Here is a 26,358-nt window from a genome sequence, read left to right as displayed (position 1 = left end):
TTATCACAAGGCTGAAGTCAAAGTGTGGGCCAAGCTAAGGAGGTTGTCCTCTCAAGGCTCTGAGGAAATACCCTCTTCCAAGCTCATTCCAGATGTGGGCAGATTCAATTCCTTGCAGCTGTAGGACTGAGGGCCTTCTCTCCTTACTCACTGTCAGAGGCTGTGCTCAGTTCCAAAAAGTCTCTGATGGTTCCAAGCCACGAGGTCACCTCTGTCTTCAAAGTCAGCAATGAAAAATCTCCCTTGTGTCCCTCTCACATTTCAAATATCCTTCTTCAGGAACAGTCTGGTCCCTTTTAAGGGACTGTTTAACGAGGTAAGGTCCACCCAGGTCAATCTCCATTTCTAAACGACAGCTGTGCCATAACATAACCTACCTGTGGGAGTGATATTCACAAGTTCTGGAGATTATGCCAAATGTGTATACCAGGGGCTGGGATCTTGAGGCCATTTTAGGATTCTGCCTACCAAAGTATACATTATTTCAACATCCCTATTTCTCCTGTGTAACTTTAGGACAAGACATAATAATGAATATTGGCATTTCCTCAGCTCAAAAAAAAAAAAAAAAAAAAGCTTAACTGTCTCCAGGAGAAAACAGATAGATATTAGTAATAGCATAGTAAACTAGATCCTTCTCAGGCTACCAAGGCAGACCTTTTACACTGAATCTGATAAGGGCAGCTAACCACAAGACTAGCCAGAGTCCCTTTGCCTTTGGAGGAAGCCTTCCAATAACGAAAGTAAACTGCAAATATTTAGGTGCTGTGTTTGTAACAAGAATTCTAGGAAATGCAAAAGATTCTTAAGGAATTTGAGTCTTATTAGGGAGATAAGTTATTGAGGCAAAACAGAAGATGATTTTGAAATCATCATTTCATGATGAAATATAGTACAAAGATTACAGGGTTAGACAATGGAGATGAATGTGGACCAGAACAAAAATGTAAAACTTTCTTAAAGCAGGTCAGTTTCGCCCTAGGTCGTGGTAAGATGAAACAAGATCTGGGCTGGGAGTGGTGGCTTATGCCTGTAATCCAACACTTTGGGAGGCTGAGGTAGGCAATCACTAGAGGCCAGGAGTTTGAGAACAGCCTGACCAACATGGCGAAACCCTGTCTCTACTAAAAATACAAAAATTAGCCAGGCATGGTGGCACCTGCCTGTAATCCCAGTTAATGAGGAGGCTGAGGTGGGAGAATCACTTCAACCCAGGAGGCAGAGGTTACAGTGAGCCGAGATCGTACCACTGCACTCCAGCCTGGGCGACAGCAAGACTCCATCTCAACTAAAAAAAAAAAAAAAAAAAAAAAAAAGATTTGAACAGTTGCAGACAAGGAATGGAGATGGAGGGAGAGAAACAAGTAGAATCTATTAAGGAAGGCAGCAGGAAAAGGAAAGAGGCCCAAAGGGTATGGAAATCAATGAACTAGAAAAACTAAAGGAAAACTAAGAGTAGAGGATGTAAGACTTTAAAACTGATTCTTTGTCCGTTTACTAGAAACAGTGCTTAAATGGGGAGCATTTCCAGTGTCACTTGGGGGAGAGATCTAGAAACAATCACTGAGCAGCCACGTCATGAAAGACTTCTCTGTTTCCCACTCCCTAGTGTACTTAAAAACGTATCTTCCCACCAGACCAGCAGACCAAGGGATCATGAGTATAGAATTGCCTCAGCCAAGGTTTTAACCCAGATTACTAGCTGGGGCAACCATCCAAATAGTAAGCTATTTGATGCAAACTTCCTTCAGAGCATTAAAAAAAAAAAAAAAAAAGCATATCTTGCAGAGAAGTTAATAAACAGACTCTATTTGTTACAGCTACAATTTCAGCCATTCTAATCAAGCTAAAGCTTTCTTATTCCTTCCTTACTCTGTTCTCCTTCTCAAAAAATAGGACCTATTAACCCCTAATAAATAAATAAATACTCCCACTAGCAGAGACAACTTTCTGCCTTACAGAAAGTTAACTGCACATTGTGGAAGCATCCACCTAGGTGTAAGAGAAAGCTGGTTTAGAGTTTTTCTCACACACACTGTTGTGCTTAGGAAAGCAGACCCAAGAGGCTGTATTACAATTTTCCTCTTTTCTCAAAGTTCTCCTATTGATAGATGATTTTATACGCTGGCTTTCTTGTCTTGACCAGCTAATGCAAAACAAACCTTTTCACATGCTGCAGCTCACAAGAATGTTCCCACAGTCCACTCCACCCCCTCCATTGTCCACTAAAATTGTCTCTTAAAAAGGCATTTTCATTATCATTATCATCATGTTGATATGTCTGAATAATCAAGTAGGGCCCAAGTAGAACACTGGGAAAACGCGACTGCACACAATAATCTGTTATAAATCCCATCAGCTCTCAAAAAGAGATGATAAAATACGTGCAAGAGCACAGGTTATATTTTTACTCTTGTTACCACAAAGCACAAACGGTTTGGGTCAGCAGCCCAGACTTCTCACCAAGATGGGGTCCAATTCCACATCAATGCTTCTAGATTAACAGATTAAGAGTTATGGGATATGTGAATGGGAATATGTTTCTGACAGTCTTGATAGCAAGATTACAGGGAAGCATTAAGCTAAAATCAAAACTTGAAAGATTATAGCTTGGCAAGAGATCCTTGCTGTAATCCATACGATCTGTAGGAAGGAAAAACTGAAAAAGTTAAATGAGACTCAGGGTGGAAGACAAACCAGAATTAGCAAAAGTCTTAGGCACTGATCCAGGTGGCTGCCATTAAACACTCCCAAAGCCTAATGGTCTATTTGAATAATATTATTCACATAGATAAAATGAATGGCAAGCTAAGGGAAATAATTGATGATTACCCTGGCAAAAACAAGAACTACTTTCCCACTTGAATTTGAGAAAAATCCAAGCCTCAAATCCCTTCCCACATAGAGCGGGTCAGACCATGTATCTCACTGTAATCATGGCTACACAGAGTTAAACCTCTTTTGCCACAACTGCACCAAATGTACACACTTAGGTTGCTTATTACTGGGAGTGGGTTTAGCGCAATGTGGCAGCTGCAGCCACCAATATAAGGATACAAGGCTTGGCAGCAATCCCCCACGATTCCTTCTCAGTTCCACTTCCTATCCACCCTTTAGCCCAGATATTAATAATTCAGAAAACAGTGTGACAGCCACAAGTCACATGCATGAACACCCAAGAAACAATCACTGTAAAACCAGATGCATTTGGACAGATAAACTTATGAAGCTTTAGTCCCCATGGAGAACAGAGCACCAATAAATGCACCTCATACTTCACCTCACATTCTGGGATCAAGGTGGAAAAGCAGATCACTATCTTTTCAAAATATCAGTTTAAAGTTGCTGGGAGTACCTATGTGATTAAGGTTAAAATACCCAGAGAAAGAAAAAAAGGCAAAAGGCTCTACCACTTTTTTATCCACAGAACAAAAAAAGAGGGGTCTGCCACTTCCCTTAATCAATCAATCAAAAAACAATTTTATCAAACATTTATGAAAAGACCACAATACTAAGTACGGTTTAGCAAAAACAAACAAGGCACTCGAAGGCCACCATGCTTGGTCTACCCTTCAAGCTTCTCAATATATTCCTCCTTCCACTGTACCCATCAGGAAAATAATGTTTATTGGGTGCTTGTTTGCCCCCATTTTTTTTTTTTCTTCTGAGATGGAGTTTCTTTCTGTCTCCCAGGCTGGAATGCAGTGGCACAATCTTGGCTCACTGCAACCTCTTTCTTCCGGGTTTAAGCAATTCTCCAGCAGCAACCTCCCAAGTAGCTGGGATTACAGGTGCCCACCACCACGCTCAACTAATTTTTGTATTTTTTGATAGAGATGGGGTTTCGCCATGTTGGCCAGGCTGGTCTTGAACTCCTGACCTCAGGTGATCCACCTGCCTTGACCTCCCAAAGTGCTGGGATTACAGATGTGAGCCACATGCCTGGCCCTTTGTTTGCCCTTTTAAAAACCTTCGCATTTAATCCTTATAATTTGTGAAGTAGATACCATTGGCTCCATTTTACAGAGGAGGAAACTAAAGTTCAATTCATGGCAGAACCAGCATTCAAACCAGTTTTGCCAGATTCCAAGTCACCACCGCCCATACCCTAAACTGGACAACTGACTCTTTTCAAAGCACAGTAACCTCTGCACTGAGCACGCCTCCACCTTCAACTCCACTTGTCAAATCCTACTCATCCTCAAAATTCCAGGCAAAATGCCACTTTCTTCACTAAGCCTTCCCTGGTTCCTTGAATTAGACACCATTGCTTTTTATTTTATAAAGGTCCACTGTATTTGGGTCCTTGGTCCATCTTGCATCTAGCAGTACACTTAGTTTTCCACTTGGTCAGGCCCCCAAAAGAATGGACATTTTTTGAGGACAGGAACCCTGTCTTATTCATCTTACTTGTGATGTACAACATCACAGGTAACCAGGGCCAAACGTTTAGGATGAATGAATGCAGCAACTTATTTCTCACAAAGTCTATACAACCTGACTTCCCCAACCAAAAACAACCACCATGGAGCAGCAGTGTAGTGATAGAGAATTCATGGGAGGGAGCATTCATTATGGGCTGAAATGCCCATACTATGTTTGATGGAGGAAGTGAAGTTTAAGAGGGCCCTTGGAAAACGGAGAAAAGGATGTCAATGCTCCAGCCACATGCTTCAGTATGAACCCTTCCCAACACGTAGCCACAATCAACTGCCGGGAGGGAGAGACACGGTAGTGAAGAGGTCAAACGTGGTGGGAGTGTTTGCTCTCAGGAAATAAACTATTCTGCTAAAGTTCACAAGTATAAAGCTCTTATTTTATACATACATGGCAGGCACTATGCTGAGTAGTGTACATAGGTCTCATTTACGTCTCACAATCACCTCTGAGGTGTGCACCTTTATTATTCCTATTTTACGCTGGAGGTCAGTGAAGCTCTAAGAGATTAAGCTCCTTGGGGTCATGCAGCAAGTAAGTGGTAGGGCCAGGAGTCAAATCCAAGCAGGCTGCCTCCAAAGCCCAGGCCACTATATTAGTAGAGCCGGGGAGCCTAGAAAAGTTACTTCTGGTCAACCTTTTATAAACCAGAGAGTGAAGTGTGTGTTGGCCATTAAGGGACATGTGTGGCCTGTCCAAGCACATCACACTACAGAAGTCACCAACTTCCAAGCTGAGAAATCGCTGGAGAGGTAGGTTGGCATGGTGCACAGGCCCTATTCCACCGAGTAAGAGCACACAAGGAAAGCGACGTGGGAGCTATGGGAAGTGGGAACAGTAGGAAACAAGAGAAGAAAGAATCCAAGAAGAGACCTCCACCACCAACTGCTGGAGTGGATTTCTTGTATTTCTCGCAGGAAAGAAGCAGAGTAAGTCTAACCCAGAGAGTGCAGGTTAAGGTTAGGCAGCCTACAGCAATCACTCTTACTCTCTCTCACACTCTTCTAAGAGCACGGATTATCAAGTCTCATTTCTTACTTTTCTCTGGCAAAGCTGTAAGAATCAGTTGCAGAGAAAAATCAACCAAAGATTACACAGAAGATGCAAAGGAAAACAAGAAAGGGTGCAGTTAGCAGTCCTGACTGATTAAAACCACATGACTAACATATCAGATATTCCCACCACTTCCTCCTTAGCTTCTTATAGACTACTGAGGAGCAAACACACATACGCTTGTATTACCAAAAACAAACAAACAAACAAATAACTTTTCAGTAGTACGGACTAGAGAAGAAATCTTTTCTGTATCTCTACCTAGTGTGTGCAAGGAACTAGTAAGCCATTTTATCAACTTAATCATCCTAAAAAGAAAAAAAAAGATGAACCTTTTGGGATAAGAGGACATCCCCAGATTCACTCCTTCATCTTTTTTAGAAAGGCTAAAAATGCTCATTACCCAGATATTAAAATTAGACTAATAAAAAAATATTGATTTACTGATGAAACTCCATTATCCACTTCTGAGCTTATATTTAAAAATAAGTCTTTAAAAACTGGCAATTTTTTACTCTCAGGAAAACTAATATTCATTATTCTAAAGCCTACCCTGAGCTAGGCATTAGTTGGCAATTTCACTTATGCTGTTTTACTTAATAAATACAATATTTACTTAGACTCCCATTTCTGAAGGCATTTTAATTACACTCACATTCCATTACATGCACTTCTGTGCAACTTGCAATTTGGAACAAATTTTCAACCACTAGCCACCATGGCAGCAACATAAAATACCTGTTTTGTTGATTTCCTAACAATCCATGAGGTAATTAGAAATACTTTACTCAGGCCCTTGGAAACAATATTCAGATGTCATCTACTTAAGCAGTAATATTTTTGTAAGTGTAACAAAGGGCAGAGCATTCTAAATCACTTTAAAAAATTCAGTCACATATTATTTACTGCCACATTCTCTCTCTCTCTCTCGAGCTTTTTACTATGGTTTAAATATCTCTCCCACCAAAAATGCTTTCTTTAGAACACTATACTTTTCTTTATCTATCTCATTCCATATTATATTGTATAGCTGGGCTTATCCACCTTAAGGCAAACAAGCAAATACACATAAAAAACTACTTTAACCATTATATTCCATAGCTAAACATCCATCAGGGCTTCCAATCCTATTTCAGCTAGGTTGGCTGTAAGTGACTGGGACCACCACTTCTCTGGTTTTCAGTGTCATCATCTGTAACATAGATGGGCGGAGAAGGGTCATTAAGGAAAGGTACATAAACAAACTCTAGTTGTTAAATTATGGGATTCTAACATTTGCAATGGGGTAAAAGATTAAAGGTTGCCAGAGCCTACGTCAGAGTGGGTATCAGACTTCAAATAAAACCTCACTAGAGGTATTGGGTCATCAAAACAAAAGTCTAAAATGCTGACACCAAACAAGAAGATACAACAGCAGGATGGCTCCCAACGTAAGTCAAATAGTGGGTTACCCTTTCCAAGAAGTGCAACTTTGTGATTGTTTAGATACCGCAAAATCAGCCTATTATCTAGTGGAAACCAGAACAACTAATGGGTCCTTAAGGGCCAGGATCAATGTGACATAGAAGGCTTAGAACGGTTGAAAGCCATTGTCGTCTGATAGTCAGACATTCAGACACCAAGAAATCTCATCACTCTACTCCCATAGTTGAGCTTGCGAGTCTCCTGTTCTGTGTATTCATACAGCATTTAGGGAATCACAAACCTTAGATCTTATGTTAACAGAAGTATAGGAAGTGAAAAATAATTCTGATGAGTGAGCCAGTTATCAAAAGGGGTATTTTAAAAAACTGGAGCTAGAAAGACACAAGAGATACAAGCCAAAAAAAGCAGAAAATGTTGAATACAAAATATTGTATTCGCTGTTTCCTCAAGTACTAAAAACCAGAGGTTTCTTTAAGTATATAAGTGGATACCTCATAATCTTTTACAACATGTCCTCGCCATGTAAAGAAAATAGAACAAACACTCACATACCCAACACCCAGCCCAAAAGACAACACATTAACAAAAGTTTTGAAGCCCCGGGGTACCCTGTGAGATGGCATCACTCTCCTCTGTATTGGAGGTAAACACTATCCTGAATTTGCCTTAAACCTTTTTCTTGTTTTTCTTTATAGTGTTACCTTATGCACTACTATCAGGACACAGTCACTAAGAGTCCTAACTTCAAAATAACAAAAGTGCTTACTTCCTTCTCCAAGTTATCTGTAGGAAATTCAGAACTCCTCCTCAGAGAAGACTGAAGGTAGAAGATACAGAGGGTAGAAGAGTTGCTTTAAAGAAAGTGGTTCTCAAAATTTGGTAAGAGAATCCTTGGGGCCTCCCTAAGAACCTTTTAGGGTATATAAGTTCCTCCTTTTCCAACCACATATCTATGTGAGGTTGGATCTTCAGGTACTTCAACCAAAAGAATACGTTGCATTGGAGTAAATGAAACACAGCTCTGATGACCCAGCTGTCCATTAAGTCAGACTTTAAAGAGATTTGCAAAATGTGAAACAATGCATCGCAGTTCACTAATTTTTTGACTTGAAAAATGTGGTTATTTTTCATAAAGCAATGTTATTTATGTTAAAATGTAATAAGTTTATTATTTTAAATCAATTAATAAGTGAATATATTTAAAACTTGAAGTAATAATAATAGAAGTGGATTGAAGTTGCAACAAAAACCTATGGGAATGGCTACGGGAAGTACTTCATGTTTGTAGTAAGTATACCAACTAACCAAAAATGCCCCAAGCTGACATAGTCATAGTAAACACTCTGGGATGGTAGAGAGAGTTTTCCAACCATGTTCTATGTGTCTGTAAGCCATTAGTTATTCTTTAGTCCTAGAGATACACACACAAGAGGAACCAACAGTAACCCAAGCTGTGTTCCATAAACCTTTTAAAAGGGCTTACATTTTTTTTTCCTTTTTTTTTTTCTTTTTTTTTTTTTTTTGAAACAAAGTCTTGCTCTATCACTCAGGCTGGAGTACAGTGGCACAATCTCTGCTCACTGCAACCTTCGGGTTCAAGCAATTCTCATGCCTCAGCCTTCTGAGTGGCTGGGAATACAGGCATGTGTCACCACGCCTGACTAATTTTTGTATTTTTAGTAGAGATGGGGTCTTGTCATGTTGGCCAGGCTGGTCTTGAACTCCTGGCTTCAAGAGATCTGCCTGCCTCAGCCTCCCAAAGTGTTGGGATTATAGGCGTGAGCCACCACACCCAACCAAGCGCTCACATTTCTTACAAAGGGTGGCTCACCATAAAATATCCAACTGCATTGAGGACCTAAGTTAAACTTGATTCATTCCATCTGCAGCCCAGGTCCAACGGTGAGATTCTTTTCACCATAAATAAACGAATGTCCAGGGTCCTAAACACAAGATAGGTGACTAGAAGGGGAGTTTGGGTTTTCTCCACTGGGCAGTGGGAGACGACTGAAGAATTTGTCTACAAAAGACCGATCTAGAACACCTTAGTTCTACTGTCCTTAGATTTGTAGTGTGGGCAAGTGTCAGGGGATTTGGCTCCAGTTCTGAGCCTATGGGTCTTAAGCAGGTCACTTACTCTCCTGGGTCTTGGCTTCTTTCTCTGTAAAACAAAAGGGCTAGATAAGCTTGTTTCTTTGTAAGCCCTTCCTGCTCTAACACTCTATGAAATCTCCAGTAACAAAAACCTGAAGTGGTATTCACTTTGCCTCCCCAGCATCTGGTACAGGGATTGGTAGAGTGCTGAGGCTCGACATGAGTCACTGACCTTTAATAGCGGACCAGTACCATGGCAAAGGGGGATAATTTTAAGAAGGAAAGAAGACAACAGGAAAAGGAATTAGGAAGAGTCAACACAGGACATCTGGGATGTTTTTATCCCAATTTCAACTGCTAGTGGGTAGAACTTATGACCACCACCAATACAAGAGGGGAGAGAAACCAATTCTTTAGGCTCAAATGAGGGGACAACATGTGAGTGATCAAAAGATTGCTGGAAAAGCATAGATCCAAAGCCAGAAGCAGTATTCTGGGGCTCAAATGAACCCTACTTCTTTAGAGACCACAAAATGCCTTGATTTATGAGGAGAGGTAAAAGTGATGTCAAATCGCCAAAACCATTAGTGATACGAATATAAAATGTTGGTGAAGTGTACTGAAATAGTACCAGGACCACCACTCTGGAAATAGTAGCTTAGAGCTTTACATCTCTAAAACCAGCTAACATTCAGAAGGTATTATTTATATGCCAGGCACTGGTCTAAGGTGCAATAAAAAATGCATTAAAGTGTACATCCTCACAGATGTGGAAACAAAGTCACAGAAACACAAAGAAATTCACCCAAGTTCTCAGAGCAAGTAAGTAACAAGGCCTGGATTCTAACCCGCTTTAACACTATGAAATTATACCAGTGAATCACTTCAGAATATTTCCAAATAAATAGATTTTGGTTTCTGTGCTGTTTGCTTGATTTGTGTCATACAAAAAGCGGTAGAAAACTTTTCACCAAAATGAAAGGTTATGTTTGGGATGGTCTCAGGAAATCCATGCAGAGCTGTGTGGAGAGCTGAACAGCTGATGAGGAGCCCTGGGAGAGGGCCCTCCTCTGGGTATCAGCGACTGAGCTGCCTCCCTCGTGCTATGCTGCGTGGCTGCTCCACACACACGTATGCTGTATCATGCACACACACACTGCAAGCCACAGCCAGTTCCCTTGCACCCCAGTGACAGGTGGGTTTCTCTGGACCTGACTGACTGGAGGGATGCTGTGGAACAAGGCTGGGGCTGGGAAAGAGAGGCAGACCCCTCTATCACCCTGGCAGGCAGCAGCAAAGCGAGCGTAGAAGCAGGGATCCCAGGAGAGATGGAGCTTTGACTTTTTTGTTCCCCCCCCACGGGGTTTGAGTGATCAAGTCCTGCAGAAACTTTAAGAGCAACTAACTCTCCCACAGCATGCCTAACAGATACTTGATTTAAAGCATAACAGGCCCCATCACTGACTTCAACTATTCACCACTTGGTTTCTTCTCATCTACTTTTTATTTTAAAAAATGTGTAACAATCACATTTGGGCACCTGTGAGATAAGAAAAAATTGACTTCAACCCTGGCACCATTTACTTGCCAGTTGTGGACTTTGGGAGAGTTAATTAGCCTTTCTGAGCCTGTTTGCTCATCTGTAAAATGGCATAATTATGGCATCTATTCGTAAGTCTGTTGACAGAATGAGATCATGTATATGAAGTGCTTAGACACAGTGCCTAGCAGAATGAGTGCCCAGTATTATTACTTATTATTGTTTTGATGAGACCTTTAATCTATAAATCAGAAAATAACCTAAGTGAAAGGAGTATTAAAATGGGATATCCCCCCAAAACAGCAAACATTAACAACCTTAGTTAACGACCCTGTCACTAACTTAAGGGCTCCCTTGCTTGTTTTTCATCTAGCTCAGTTTGTACTCAACTGCTAATTACAAGTTAGGTGTTAATTATCTCATAAACATTTCTTCAAATCACAGAGCATTAATTGCCTGCCCCAACTGAAAAGGCTGGATTCCTGAGGGCTCTTCCTTTTCATGCCTTGGGTTCCAAGCTGTTTGCTTTCTTTGAGTTGCTTCTAATGTGTTAGTTCAGGACCTCTCCCACTGGGTGAATGAGCTGTGTTTCTTAACAGTTGCTATGTTCTTGACCCCTCTAAATCACCAAGCAAAAGACAAAACAGTAGTTAAATATAATTAAGTGAATTTCAGTGAAGAGTGATCTAGATTTCTAAAACAACACACCAAAAGTACAAACTGAAGAGAAAAGATGGCACAGTTAGAACTTCTGTATAACAAAACACCAAAAACAAAAGTATAGATACATGACTGGCTAGGAGAAGATATTTGCACATACAATAAAGGATGAACCTCAACAAGATAAATAGCTCTATTGGCGGGCCGGGAGCGGGGTGGGGGGGGTGGGCAGACTGGAGGAAGGTAAGGATGTGAATAGGTTATTTGCAGAGAAATAAACATAAATGGCCAATAACCATATAAAAAGATGTCCAACTTCACTAAGTCATGGTAGTTGGGGATCATAATAACCTGGAGCTTGCAGTATCTTGTGGACCCACTGGCCATCTTTAGTTAACAATTACTTTTTAAAAAAATAGCTTACATCCTCGTATTTTCAAAAGTCTGTTTTTAAGAAGACTATGCAGAGCTGTATGGGGCAGGTGTGACAACCATTTGGCATTTTATACCTAGACCTTCACCACGTTCCTTAAAGATGAACAGTGTATCAATGAATAGCTCCAAAGTTGTTTTTATTTTAAAGTGGTTCCTTTTTCCTGCTTTCTCAAGTGAATAATACACTTCTAAGAAGCTCATACAGTCTTGGCATCTTCATAAATGTTGTGCTTAAGACAAGATTCAAAGGTCACAATTAAAAAGTACTTATCTAAAACAACCTCCTCAATATTCTGATCACAATAGGCAGAAAGATTTAAATATTACAAATTAGTGTTTCCTTTCACCAGTATACACTGCAGACATATCTGTATGAAGTCCATGTGCTAGTCTTAAATTTAGTACTCAAATCTCGATATTTTAGGTGATAGGCTAAAAAAAAAACCTCTCCATAACAAATATAAAAAATAAAGCAGCATGGACCAGCGTGATAAACGTTGGCTGGGAGTCAGAAGTAAAGACTCCAGCTCTGCCACGTTTTAGGGGAATGACTTTGAGGCAGGTCACTTCTGAGCCTCTATCTTTACTTGTAAAATGCGTATCATATTAACATCTCATAGGTTAGCTATATTAATACATCATAGGTTTTTAATGGTTTCAACTGATTGGAACTATATTGAAACTATGAAGCACCTTGTATAGTCTTTCCCACATTAAACAATTCCACAGTAGAAAATATTTAAAATGTTATTCTCTATTAATTCAATGTCAATTCTGCTCTTTATGTATGTTTATATAAGATATACATACAGATATCATATATAAACTTTGAAAATGTAAATACTTATTGTTCCAATGAATCCTGTTTCCCCACTTCCACAGGATAAAGATATCTAATGAATAATCACCTCTCACATTATTTCTAGAACTTTCATCAAGCATGTTGGTAGTTTTCCGGAAGCTAATAAGCAATGAAATGAAAATACTGAAAGATGCCCACTAATTTCCATACAAAACAGCTTCAGGAGTCAATCCTAACATAATTTCAATTACTAAGAAAGGCCCAGGGGAAGGCCCTGAATACAGTATCAAAGAGAAATACCTATATCATTTGCTAAGGCTGCCTCATCAGTCACTGTAGTATTTTCTGTTTGATAGGAGTAAATTATATTATACTCTGTCCAATTCAACTAGTACGGTCTGAGCAATCCAGGGATGAGAAAAATTTGACTGGGACTAGAAAACAGGTGAAATGAAAATTAAAATCTTAAGTCAATTCATTGCATGTCTTTATTTCTCAGCCCTTCAAAGCTTCGTGTTGTCAGACACTCAACCACTAAATACTGATAAACTGTAAGAATTCCTGGAGAAAATCTAGGAGATTGTTAAATTGTTTATTCTGCAATCTCCTTTTAGGATGTTTTGCCACAGTAATGTTTTCTGACTAAGTCGCTCTACATAGCAAGAGACCTGAGCCTGTAACTGCACAATTACTTTTGAAGCATTTACTGAATAACTCCTTTGTGCTAGCCACTACTGTATGCTGTTTAAGATACAAAAATTAATAAGGCGTGAAAACTATTATGGTACAACACGGTATCTGCTGATTACAGAAACCTAAGATAAATGGGAATTCAGAAAACCAGTCCTCCTAACTCTGCCTGGTTGAGAGTCCTGAAGGATGACTAGGTAGAGAGACTGGAAACAGGCCAAAGAGAAAGGCATTTAGGTGAAATGCAGAAGCAGGGAGGTAAGCAAAGGGGACACACACAGGGCCCAGCAGGTAGCCCAATGGAGACTGCAGGAAGAGAGGCATGACGTCTCTGAAGGGCATGCATGTCATGCTGGGAGTCGAGCCGTTATTTATTCTAAAGGGAACAGGAGTATGGAATGGCATTTTTGCAGAAATAAGAGAGAAAAAATAGATTTAGTCTCTCCAATACGTTTTTTCTTTTGGAAACCCCAAGAAAAGGGCCCTTTAGTCCTACAGTTGATACGAAAGTATTATGAAATGCTTTTTAAGAACTGGAGTAAAGCATCTGAATTTTTAACTAATAGTCAGAAAAGCGCTAGAAATGTCAGAAGTGAATTTTTAACTAACCTTCTGGTTTAAAGTAGTAGAGAAAAACCCCATTACTACGTTGCTGTTTGTGATGGCTCCTTGGTTGTGTTTATTCAGCTGTGATACACTCTAAACTTTATGAACCATGAAGTCGGTAGAGTTTACCCTACTCCTATCAACTGGATTGTGTGTGAACTTCTCTCTTCTAATTCCTTAAGAAAAATTTGCGTGGATACATTTATTAATTCCCTTGATGCCCAAAGTCAAAGATTTATTTTATTTGGTTAGGGGCCTGAAATATGATTCAGAGTTCCCAACATTTTCTCAAATTTCTCCGTAACTTTCAAAGTGAAGTTCAAATGTCTCATATTTTGTACTTATTTTTGTCATCTCCAAAATGCTAAAATGCCACTTCTTTCAAAAATTGGTTTGGCCAAACAAATATTCAGTAGATTCGATTTAGAAAACCAGCAGAAGAGGTCTAAAGTTCAATACTGCTCTCTGTAGGCTCATTCACCCTGTCTCCCAAATCAGAATTAGGATACGATTATAACAAGGCAATGTTTTCAAGAGTCCCAGATCCTCAATGCAAGTTGTAATACTAAGAACTACATATGAAACTATTGTGCTCATGACCAAGACTGAGCATGAAAAGCACTCCTGCTGCCAACTTGCTTCTGTTGGCCTCAAAAATTAGAGACAAATCCAGCATCTGACTTTAGCTAGGGAGTCTTTTCTTCAAGGCAGGAAGACTGTTTCAAGCCAAACATAACATGTGGGAAGAAGACTATTCCCCATGTATACATGGAACCTTTAACTTCCAACTCCGCATTTCTCAATAAAAATGCTCCAGCATAACAGTGTTTGAGCAGAATAAATTGAGAGGAGTGGAGTGTTCAACGACCATGTAAAATGCCACGGATTTCTTTAACAATAGAAAGATACATCGATACTCCTAATTACCATTTTGGTCAAGCCACCATCTTAAATCACATGAAGCTACTATTTTTGTAGTTGAGAAATGGCTGAATATCAACTTTTGTGTGGTTCAACCCACTGCTAGGACATTCTGTAAAATCAAGAGCAATTTTACCACATCTTTTTCTTTTACTGTTAATGATCTTACTGGCTTTTTGCTTCTTAAAAAGGTTATGAAAGAGTAGGCTTCTGAAAAGAGTCTCAAAACTCATAACAAAAACAACAGAAATTTTATCAATAAAAATGTTCCAATAATTAGAAAGACAGGCTAAATTAACCTTTTAGAAAGATGTTTTCTAAATAGTCTGCTTACAAAACATCTGCCTTTTTTGTTTTTCTAAGATTCTAATTGTCACTAATAGTTCCTAGAAAATGCATTTTTGTATAGGCAGGAAGATCGAAAAGAAGGGAGGATGCTGGGTTTCAGCTGTAGAGCGAAGGATTAACAGGAAATTTAAGCCTCAACTTAAGTCCTTAGGCCTCAATAAGGATTAATGGGAAATTTAAGCCTCAATTCCCCAGGCCTCAGTTTCCTCATCTTAAAGGAAGGTCCTTGATTAGGTGACCTTTGAAGGCCCTTCTGGCTCTAGCACTAATAATTTATTGGAATTTGGTAACAGACTTTACTCTACCTATATCCACTTGCATTTTATATCGTCCCACTGCCAAATTCATAAATAATTTCATGGCCTATAGGAAGAGCCATTAACTGTCATTGGAACTCAACCAAAAACAGAAAATCCAACCCCAGTCACTATATATAGCACCTGTTTTTGCGGAGCCACATTTGCTTGGCTACCACACACTCTAGAATCCCTCCCACTCCCTCAGCTGTGGGCCTGCTCACACCATACATCAACTTCTGGTTCTCCAAATTTGCTCTCTTATGGCCAGGCCTGTATTGGAGACATTCTGTTACAGAAACAATTCAAAAATGTTGATGTTATCCTCATCCAATCTATACATTTTAATATCAGAGTTCAAGTACTTGTTTCACTTGTATTTTAAAAGCGGGCACATTTTCCGCACACACAAAAAGCTTAAACTGTTCAAATGTTAAATCATTCTAAAAGGCATACCAGAAAAAAAAAAAAAAAAAAAACTATTAATGATCTCTTTATTCAAATACAAGAAAAACAAATAAATTTATTTCCAGTGAAAATCTGATTGCCAATTGGCAGACTCAACCTACAAATGTGTTTATGTGACCCACACAGTATTTTAAAAACATTTAGTTGCCAACATTATCAGATGTGGAAATTTCACATCAAATTCCAAATATCCATCTTCCTTTGAAAAACTGAAGACTATGGCACCAGCAGGCCCCCATTTCCTAGTCAGAGCCAAGAGGTGGCATGTGTTTTTCCAGCAGTTTAACTGAAGAATGTGGGTTGCCTTTTTGGTACTTTTTCTCCTTCAAATAAATGAGCTAAAGAATGGAGCTCATTCATAGATGGCTTACACATTTGCCTCCCTTACTATCATCTTACCATGCCATCAATAATTCAAAACAGAACCTAACTGAAGCTTACGAAAACTGTGTATAACCCATTGGCCATTAACTAAAGAGAAAGTTAGATAAATTTCTATTCTTGTTAATGTTATAGCTACATCAGGTTAAGCACTTTTTTTTTCTTTTCTTTTTTGTGATGGAGTCTCACTCTGTCACCCAGGCTGCAGTAAAGTGGCATGATCTCGGCTCACTAAAACCTCTGCCTCCTGGACTCAAGCAATTCTCATGCCTCAGCCTCCCAAGTAGCTGGGATTACAGATGTGAGCCACCATGCCTGGCTAATTTTTGTATTTTTAGTAGAAACGGGGTTTTGCCATGTTGGCCAGGCTGGTCTCAAAATTCTGACCTCAAGTGATCTGCCCACCTCGGCATCCCAAAGTGCTGGGATTACAGGCCAGGTTAAGCACTTTTCTAACTACAGTAAAGCATAAGCATTAATTGAGATCTAGACTACATAATTTTTTTTGAGACGGGGCTCCCTCTGTCTCCAAGGCTGGAGTACAGTGGCACAATCTCAGCTCACTGCAGCCTGAAACTCCCAGACTCAAGCGATCCCCCCACCTCAGCCACCGAAGTAGCTGGGACAACAGGTGAGCGCCACCACCACCCAGCTAATGCTTCTATTTTTTTCTGTAGAAATGGGGTTTTGCCATGTTGCCCAGGCTAATCTCAAACTCCTGGGCTCAAGCGATCTATCTGCCTCAGCCTCCCAAAATGCTGGGAATTACAGGTGTGAGCCACCATGTTTGGCTGATTACATGAATTTTTAATTTTATTTTTCAAGATGTATTATTGTTAGATTTAAATTTGGTCTATTAGAAAATCACAGGAAAATCTATAAACTTTATACATTGAAAAAAAAAAGTCAGCTATACTCATCTTGTGGCCTCTTTGCTGAAAATAGTTGCTATATTTGCCTAATCAGGTCATAGTCATTTTACAAGCCTTAATAGTTTCCTGTCTCTATCCTGCATAAAAAGCACAGGGTAACTGATTTGACCAAATATCTTCCTAAATCTTCTTCTTAGCCCTACTGTAGATTCAATTGTCTCTTGTTAAGTGGAGATAAGACTCATTTTATGAGACAATTATTTGCAAAACTAGCATAAATCTTGAGTTGTGGTAACATTACAATGTAGGGTGCCATCCAACTACTTACTCTCTCCACTCACCATGGAATAAAGCAAACCGGACTAAACTGCAACACAGATGATGAGATGAAACACAGACTTTCCCTCTCTCCCAGGAAGACAGTTAATACAGCCAAATGGAACACAAAGGGCAGACTCTGCTGGAGACAAAACCATGTAAAAGAAATGGCAGCCTCTTATAGCTGAAAGCTTGCAGTTGTTCATCAGAAAGTTGGTGAAAATTTCAATATAGCTCTTTTTCTAAAGCACATTATCTTTTTCCATCAATAGACAGCTGAGCCAAGCCCTGAGAGCATTTCTGATGATACAAGATCCTTTTACCATCACAAAACCACTCCTTTTAAATCCTAACATCCCGTGTACAGGGGTTCCAAATTTAGAATATACATATTCTGCACTCTACCATGAGACAAAATCACTATTAGCTCCTAAATTAAACTATAAAAGCACAGCAACAATTCTTGCTTTATGTTGTGAGGAAAACTACACTTTTAAATATCATTGGTGCAAGCATTATTTCCTTCAATTTGTCTGTTCATATGACTAAAATGTGCATGCGACACAAGTTTCTTTTAGAAATAGAAATATGAAAACAAGTATTTCCTATAATAAATTATATATAATATGTATTATATGGGCAATAATATATAATATTATACCACCAGTAATAGGCATAAATTCTAAGCCCAAAAGACAAAATCTGATAAATGATTCCTTTTTTTTTTTTTTTTTTTTTTTGAGATGGAGTCTCACTCTGTTGCCTAGGCTGTAGTGCAGTGGCGTGATCTCAGCTCACTGCAGCCTCTGCCTCCCAGGTTCAAGCGATTCTCCATCCTCAGCCTCCTGAGTAGCCCAGACTACAGGCACACACCACCACGCCCAGCTAATTTTTGTATTTTTAGTAGAGATGGAGTTTCACCATGCTGGCCAGGCTGGTCTCAAACTCCTGACCTCAGGTGATCCGCCTGCCTTGGCCTCCCAAAGTGCTGGGATTACAGGTGTGAACCACCACGCTTGGCCTGATAAATGACTCTTTTACACTATTAATGATGAAAACACTTCTCTCTAACAAGAGTGTCTACAATGCCAAGCAAGCAGACTTAGGCATATCTCTGCTCTCAAAGAGGTCATAAAAATCTGTCATTCTAAAAGCTAGGTAGGAATGACACAGCAATGCCAAGTTTTAACTCAGTGAATCAGTTGTTATGGCAAGTGTGGTAAATGACGGGAAGCACTGAGCCACTTGATATGAGCTCAAATCAAGCTACTTCTCTCGGGAGCTAAGCTTTCTGAGGAGACTAAACTAAAATGATCCTCAGCTTTCTTTTGACCTTTGAAACGTCCCATGACTCTACAGCACTGCTGGCATCCAATAAAGCTCAATGATAAATATTGCACAGAAATAATGTTTAAGTGTTTTAAATTATGCATAAACCCAAAGTTCAAGATAAGCACAGGTAAGTGAGGCCTGGCACAGTAACTTCCATCTGAGTTCCAGCTTGGCTTTTTGATGATGATAATGGTGATGAAATAGCTCATGCACACAGAGTATCACATCTGTATACTCATGACCTATCTTTGTCAAACCGTAACGTTTACCATCCATATACTTCATCTTTTCTTTTTAAATCACAGATACGTTTGAAGATCCTCAAGTATCTCTCCTTGATGCCTTTCACTGCTCCTCTTTCCCCAGGTCACCAGCTGGGCTCTTAAAAGGAGATCAGACAGTGCCTGATATTCGCTTCAAAATAATTTGGGGAGAGGTGAGGGAAGAGGTTAGAGAGGGGAGCGAGGAGGCTACAGAGAATGGTAAATAGACCATACAAGATTGGCCATGAATTTAAATAGGAGGGGGAGATGCAAAAAAAAAAAAAAAAAAGACTGGCCAAGAACTGATGACTGGGCTAGGTGATGGGACAGAAGGGTTCATTATACCATTCTCTCTACTCTTGTATATGTTTGGGATTTTATTAATTAAAAAAAGTTTTTCTCAGAAAAAACAGAAAGATCAGACTATAAATACTTCTAGACTACATTCCTAAGCTGCACTATACAGTATGGTAGCCACTTGCCACATGTGGCTGTTTCAGTGTAAATTAATTGGCCGGCCACGGTGGCTCACGCCTGTAATCCCAGCACTTTGGGAGGCCGGGGCAGGCGGATCATGAGATCAGGAGATCGAGACCATCCTGGCTAACACGGTGAAACCCCGTCTCTACTAAAAATACAAAAAAATTAGCCGGTCGTGGTGGTGGGTGCCTGTAGTCCCAGCTACTCCGGAGGCTGAGGCAGGAGAATGGCGTGAACCCGGGAGGTGGAGCTTGCAGTGAGCGGAGATCGCGCCACTGCACTCCAGCCTGGGCAAGAGAGTGAGACTCCATCGCAGCAGCAGAAAAAAAAAAAACAAAAAAAAAAAACAGTGTAAATTAATTAAAATTACACAAAATAAAATTTTAGTTGTACAGCTATTCCAGTCACATTTCGAGTGTTTAGAAGCCATAGATGACTAGTGTGGTGGCAACTATGCAACAGTGGAACATTTTCCATCATCATGAAAGTTCCAACTGACAGCAGTGTTCTGCAGCCTAGGGTGGTATCTCCATGTGGTAGAAGAAGGTGCAAACAACAGTCAGAAGACTTGGCCTTAAGATCATCACTGTTTACCTTGGGCAAGTCTGAGCCCTGATCCATCAAAAAGGAGGTGAAGGTGTTGGGTCAAGAATAATATCCAACCAACCCACCTCACAAAGTTGTTGTGAAGATCAACTTTTACCCACTGAAATGTAATCACAGGAAAAATATGTGGAATTGCACAATTTCAATTAGGAAACCACTGCAGTGTGTGCAATGGGTTTAGTGGCAAAGCCAATATGCAAGTGAAAACATTCTAAAAGTATATTTAAGGACCAAAAAACCCTGAAATGACTCCAGTTTAAGAAATCACACATTTCAACTTCAAATTTGTTAAGTGTTCTCCTCCCACTCCCTTTATTGGAATAGAAAAACAACTTTCTACTCGCTTTTTTAACAAAATTTTTTCATGGTTGGAATTAAAAATTAAATCTAATTGCTAATGTAAGATTAGCAAAGGATAGCTGGAATGCACCACTTGGGTCAAAAAGCCAAGTCACTTGAATGAATGCAAAAACCCAGGAACTAAGTGGTCCCAGCTTTTATCTACATATAATGAGAGAATTTATCCTTCCCAGACAGATTGAGTACATCTTTGAGTTATCCATTATCTCATGTGGGGTGTGTGAGTATGTGTTTGTGTGTGCGTGTAACTGTGTGTGTACCTTAAAGAAATGCATTAAAAGATCACTAAAATAACTTTGCCTTTCCAAAATAAGATTATTTTGTTTCCAAAATCATATTTCCCCTTATTCTGGACTAACATAAGAGAAACTGATTAAACAGGCAGTATTTCCAATGTCCTTTTATCTCTAAAGCTGGTATCAGAAAAAAAAAACAAACACAAAAAAACTGATAACCAGTTACGTCAGGGTGTAAAAGGAATTAAACATAGGTAATGCCAAGTGAGACATGTGTACCTCAACCCAGAACAAACCAGTAATTCTCAGCCTTTTTTCCCGTTTCCCCATGTGGGATAATTCCATACACACAATGATCCTCAGCCAGGGGTTACATGTGTTAGAATACGGAAATGTTTTGTTAAGTACAAGTCCCTTAAGCTAAGACTATTAGAAGCAGGTGTTGGACATTTTATCTTGATTGAGATTTTTAAAACGCTAGTTAGAGTCAAAACATTTAAATTCACCTTAAAACATCTAAACATACATTCATTCATTCACAATTTTTTGACAAAAGGCCAAGGCTTTTTCATCATAATAGGTCAGAGGAATTTCAATAAGGGTGTCTTTCCAGCACCAACCCACAGGCATCATCTATAATTTCCAGTTTGTTTATTTAATGTGGAGACAGAATTTAAAAGTGTTTTCAATGCAATCCAAATGCAGGCTCTTTTTAGATTTGTACAATTTTCATCTCCAACTTTTTGTAATTATCTTACGTATATTTAATTCACAGCAGTTTTATTTCAGCAAAATTTTTACCTTTACTAAAACTTTCCAAAGCATCTCATTTAGAAGCAACTCAATTTTTGCACTTATAGTTCATAGATTCACAAAACATTAAATTAAATTAGGCGATGATGATGATTATAACTAGTGTAAGTAGGTTTGAAAACAACTGACCCAGTAAGCATACAACTCTGTTGGCAGGTGCAGAAATGCATGTGCAGCTCTAAAATAGAACACAAACAGTCCCCACCTGCAATGGTTCAACTTATGATTTTGACTTTCCAATGGTACAAAAGTGATACGCATTCAGTAAAAACCATACTTCAAATGCCTATACAACCATTCTATTTTTCACTTTCCATACAGTATTTGGTAAATTACCTGAGATAGTCAACACTTTGTTATAAAACAGGCTTGTGTTAGATGATTTTGCACAACCGTAGGCTAATGTAAGTGTTCTAAGCACATTTAAGGTAGGCTAGGCAAAGCTCTGATGTTCAGTAGGCGAGGTGTATTAAATGCGTTTTAAACTTAGGTATTTTCAATATAATGTGGTTATCAGGACATAACCCCACTGTAAGCTAAGGAGCATCTGTACTAGTCTACAAGTCAAAAGCATGTGGAATGCTGTGGGCAGTCAGAATGTTTTGTAGCAGAAATACAGGGCACAAATTAATCTGTCAGTGAGCCTGAAGACATTCCATCCAGATTCTAATAAAACTTCCCAATTCCCTTTGGTGTGCCCTTTTTATCCTTGCCTTAAACTAAAACAATAAATTTCGAAAGATAGCCTGGGAAGAAAAAAAGCTGGAGGTTACCTTTCAAGGGTCCTCGAATTACATTATAAAAGGGAAAGAGAAGGGAAAGAAAATGGGCCTTATTATTTCCGAGTGCTAAGTCAAATTCCTCATGTTTACTAAAAAAAAGTGTTGGGCTGAATACTAGTTAAAAGAGCCTGACAAGATCCTCCCAGTCATGGAGGTTGAGCATTATTTGAGTCTCAGCCTTTTCTCCCCAGCTACAATGTAGACTTTCCAACAACATGGAGCACAGGACAAGAAACACAGAAGGTCCTCAAATATCCGACTGGTTGATGCTGCACAATCATGAATGACTTAAGACAGGAGGTGGGAATGACAAAACACATCCTGGTAATTCCCCCCTGAATTCAAATCTTATTCCAAAATTTTGAACCTCAGTGACAAAGAGATCCATTTTCCAAAGACAAATTTTGGTTCTGATTTGGTGTGGTGGGAGAGTAGAAGGATATGGTTTTGACATCATCACTCATGCATGGTGTTGGCTGGGCTCAATATTTGTTCACTTAATGAATAGGAACTAGGAAAAGCTACTGAGGAATAAAAGCATAAGTTCTTCAAGAAAGAGGAGATTTAGAAATATTCAGCAGTATCCCCAACTCTCCAATATCCCTATATAAATCTCCATTACATAAAGTCAATGAGAGTCTTCATTGCCCCCAGCTTTGACTGGGTTATAAAATCCAATTTAGACTTGGTCCTCTTCACATAGCTTAAATGTCAGCTTTGGAGCAGCAGCTAGTGGCAGCAAATTAATTATTAGCGACTTTGATACCTGAGACCTCATCTTATCTGCCTTAAGTTCATAAAATACCTTGGAATTTTAGTTTCGAAGGAGCAAACTTGATTATCAACAACTAAAAGACTTCTTTAGAGGGCTCAGAGAGAAAACTGTGCTTCAACTTCAGACAATCCAACATTCCCTAGTGGTTAAGAGGTTGACTAACGATTAGAAAAGGCTTTGAAAACAAAGAGGCATGTAACAAACAATCAAATTATTCTATCACGCCAAAGTACTAGTCTTAGAGTACCTAACCACCAGGTAAGTCAAACCAAACACCTCAAAGAATGAGAGCAAAGGTGACAAACGTGAGGAGAATCTAAAAATCAATCAGCTTGGTTTACGTAGTTTCCATGACATTCTCAGAAACTGCCTCTGAGAATGGCTTGCACAAAGTGCAGTGATCATTTGAACAATTCTCTTAAAAACTCTTGGGGCACATTTAAAAACAAGTAAAAGGGTACAATTAGATTGTTGGAAACACAAAGAATAAATGCTTGAGGTGATGGACAGCCCACTTACCCTAATGTGATTATTACACATTGCATGCCTGCATCAAAATACCGAATGTAACCCATAAAAACATACACCTACTACGTACCCACAAAAATAAAAAATTTAAAATAAAGTAAAATAAACACTCTTAGGGAAATACTGCATTAATCCCCATCCTTAAAACTGTTCAATATTAGCTAATTAAAGTTGTTTCTTATTACCCCATTTTTCCAATCTATGCAGACAGTATAAGCCCAAAACTTTCTGATTTTTTTTTTAAAACAGTTTTAAGCTTTGTCCTAAATTCATAGTTCATGTATCAAAACCATAATTTCCCCCATTCACTCTGTATCCAGGTCCTAGAATATAAAAGTACAATTGACTTGAAATGGGTAAATTAAACCCATTACAGAACAAAGTAGGATATAAGAACAAAGAACAAAGAACTACAGATTCAAAAGCAAGCAGTGCCACCCTGAGAGATTATGAGTTCCATCCCAAAGAATCAGAAATGAAAATTATAGAAAAGTCTAGGTGATGCAATACAACTTTTTTTTTTTTTTTTTGAGTCTAGTTTTTTAATTTGGTCAGGTGCCAGTGGCTCACAACTGTAACCTCAGCATTTTGGGAGGCCTAGATGGGAGGATCACTTGAGGCCAGAGGTTTGAGACAAACCTGGGCAATACAGCAAGACCCTGTATCCATTAAAAGTAATAATAATTTTTTTAAAACTTGTCTTGTCCAAGCTCGGTCCAGTGCTTTGGATCCGTTTTCATCAGTCCTTACAGCTGCTTGTCAGACCCCAGCAGCCAAGAATGGTGAAACAGATCAAGAGCAAGGCTGCTTTTCAGGAAGCCTTGGACACCACAGGCAATAAACTTGTAGTTGATTTCTCAGCCACATGGTGTGGGCCTTGCAAAATGATCAAGTCTTTCTTTCATTCCCTCTCTGAAAAGTATTCCAACGTGGTATTCCTTGAAGTAGATGTGGGTGACTGTCAGGATGTTGCTTCAGAGTGTGAAGTCAAATGCATGCCAACATTCCAGTTTTTTAAGAAGGGACAAAAGGTTGGTGAATTTTCTGGGGCCAATAAGGAAAAGCTTGAAGCCACCGTTAATGAATTAGTCTAATCATGTTTTCTGAAAATATAACCAGCCATTGACTATTTAAAACTTGTATTTTTTTTTAATTTATAAAAAATATAAAGTATGAAGATTATAAACCTAATTGCCATCTGGGTGACAATAAAACATTAATTATAATAACAACAACAACAACAAAAAACCTCATCTTACAAATAGTAGTGAAAACCTGGTAAAAAGTCAGTTTGTTCTGGCATTTTTTAAACATCCAAAGTAGCTTAGTATATTACAAAATTAACATTCATATTCCCTTATTTGTATGAGGAAATGAAAAGCCCCACACTAGTAAACAAGGTGTTTTCATCTAGGTTTCCCCAAAATGCAAGGACTTGCAGGGACTTGCATGCATGTGAGTCCTGGGAAGTGACCCAGGGGAACAGAATGGGGGACAGGGAAAAGTGAAACAGGGGAAGAGGGAAGGCCACCCTAAGGGGACTGTAGAGCTAATCACCCCTGAGGGCTGAGGCTGGGGCCCAGAGGGGAACTTCTAAGGAGCCAGGTCAATTGAGGAGCCATGTAGATCCACCATCTCAAGGGGGTTGCCCCCTGGGAAGGCAGCTCCTTTGGATGTCCAGATGTGCACATAGGTCAGAATAGCTAAGCAGAACCCCAGTGGCAATGGCAGAGAAGCCTGGGGTAGAAAGTGGAGTTGTGAGGTCTACACCTACCGGGGGTTGACACAGCAACAGCCAGGCAGGCACACGTCTTAGCCAGTATGTCTTATCCAATTTATCTGAAGGGTGAATTTTCACTTACTGAGTCAAATGTTTATTGGCTGGAGGTACAGGACATATAGTCCTTTCCCTTAAGTCTGGCTATATAGACTAAGAATACAAGACTGTGGCCAAGGGCTAGCGGAACATATTGCTTATGGTAGGTAATAAGGCTTTTTTGTTTTGTTTTTTATGTTCATAATTATATTTGATAGTTACTTTCTCTTAAAAGGTAACTTAAGGAAAGGTGGGGTGGGGACTCCTGATCACTATGTGGATGACACGTAACTGTTGTCAGCAATTCAAATAAATAAAAATCGTCAAAATGTTGGTGATTCGTGGGTGGAGGCTTCATGGAGGGAATGTTTGATCTGTGCCTCTAAGGTGCGCTCTGATTAGAAAATGGGAAGCCTGTGTGGTTCAGGTGTGCACGAGAAGGGGCAACTGCTCAGTTCCCACTGGGGTGGGGTGGGGTGGCAGTTCTGGTTTGAGCCCAGTCTTCAGTATAAAGCCATTATTATTTCAGCACCATTTTCCTGAGATAACTTTTATTGAGGATGAATGTTGAGGCAGCAGTGTAAGCACTATGTGTGTACTAACTGGTTTAATTTGTAACTCTTTGAGGGAAGTACTGTTACTGTTTTACAGATGAGGGAAGTAACCTGCCTAAGGACACAAAGCTTGTTAAATGGTAAAACTGATACTCTAAAACCGGAGCGACCTGGCTCCAGAGCCCACATTCTTCACCCAAATGCTATACACTATGGCCTATCAGTAGAGAGAAAAACAGAGCAAGGGAAAGAAGGGTGCCATCTGATTCATCTGCATTTAGGGACAGATGGCTGGGAAAGGTCCAAAGGGCCGAGGTCCCAAGAGAAATCATTCTGTCAAGCAGCTGGAAGTCCTAATGGCCTCACAACCATTTCCCAGAGAGTACAGTTCCACGGCTGAGGCCACCAGAGAGCAGCACAGAAGGCCTTTCAGAAGGTTACCACCTATCACTTACTTGATGGTGACG

At 39.5% G+C, this 26,358-nt stretch overlaps 1 protein-coding gene and 1 pseudogene across 12 annotated transcripts in view; one reads left to right on the top strand and one right to left on the bottom strand.

Annotated features, from left to right (window-relative positions):
* Positions 1–26,358, bottom strand: part of SEPTIN11 (septin 11) — a 95,245-nt gene that overhangs the window by 55,969 nt on the left and 12,918 nt on the right. The gene's annotated exons all lie outside the window — the stretch shown is intronic.
* On the top strand, positions 24,301–24,641 carry LOC116274190 (annotated as a pseudogene).

This window comes from Papio anubis, chromosome 3 (genome assembly GCF_008728515.1).
Source record: "Papio anubis isolate 15944 chromosome 3, Panubis1.0, whole genome shotgun sequence".
Classification (NCBI taxonomy): domain Eukaryota; kingdom Metazoa; phylum Chordata; class Mammalia; order Primates; family Cercopithecidae; genus Papio; species Papio anubis.
The sequence above is the reverse complement of the archived record's forward strand: the minus strand, read 5'-3'. Positions and strand labels throughout refer to the sequence as shown.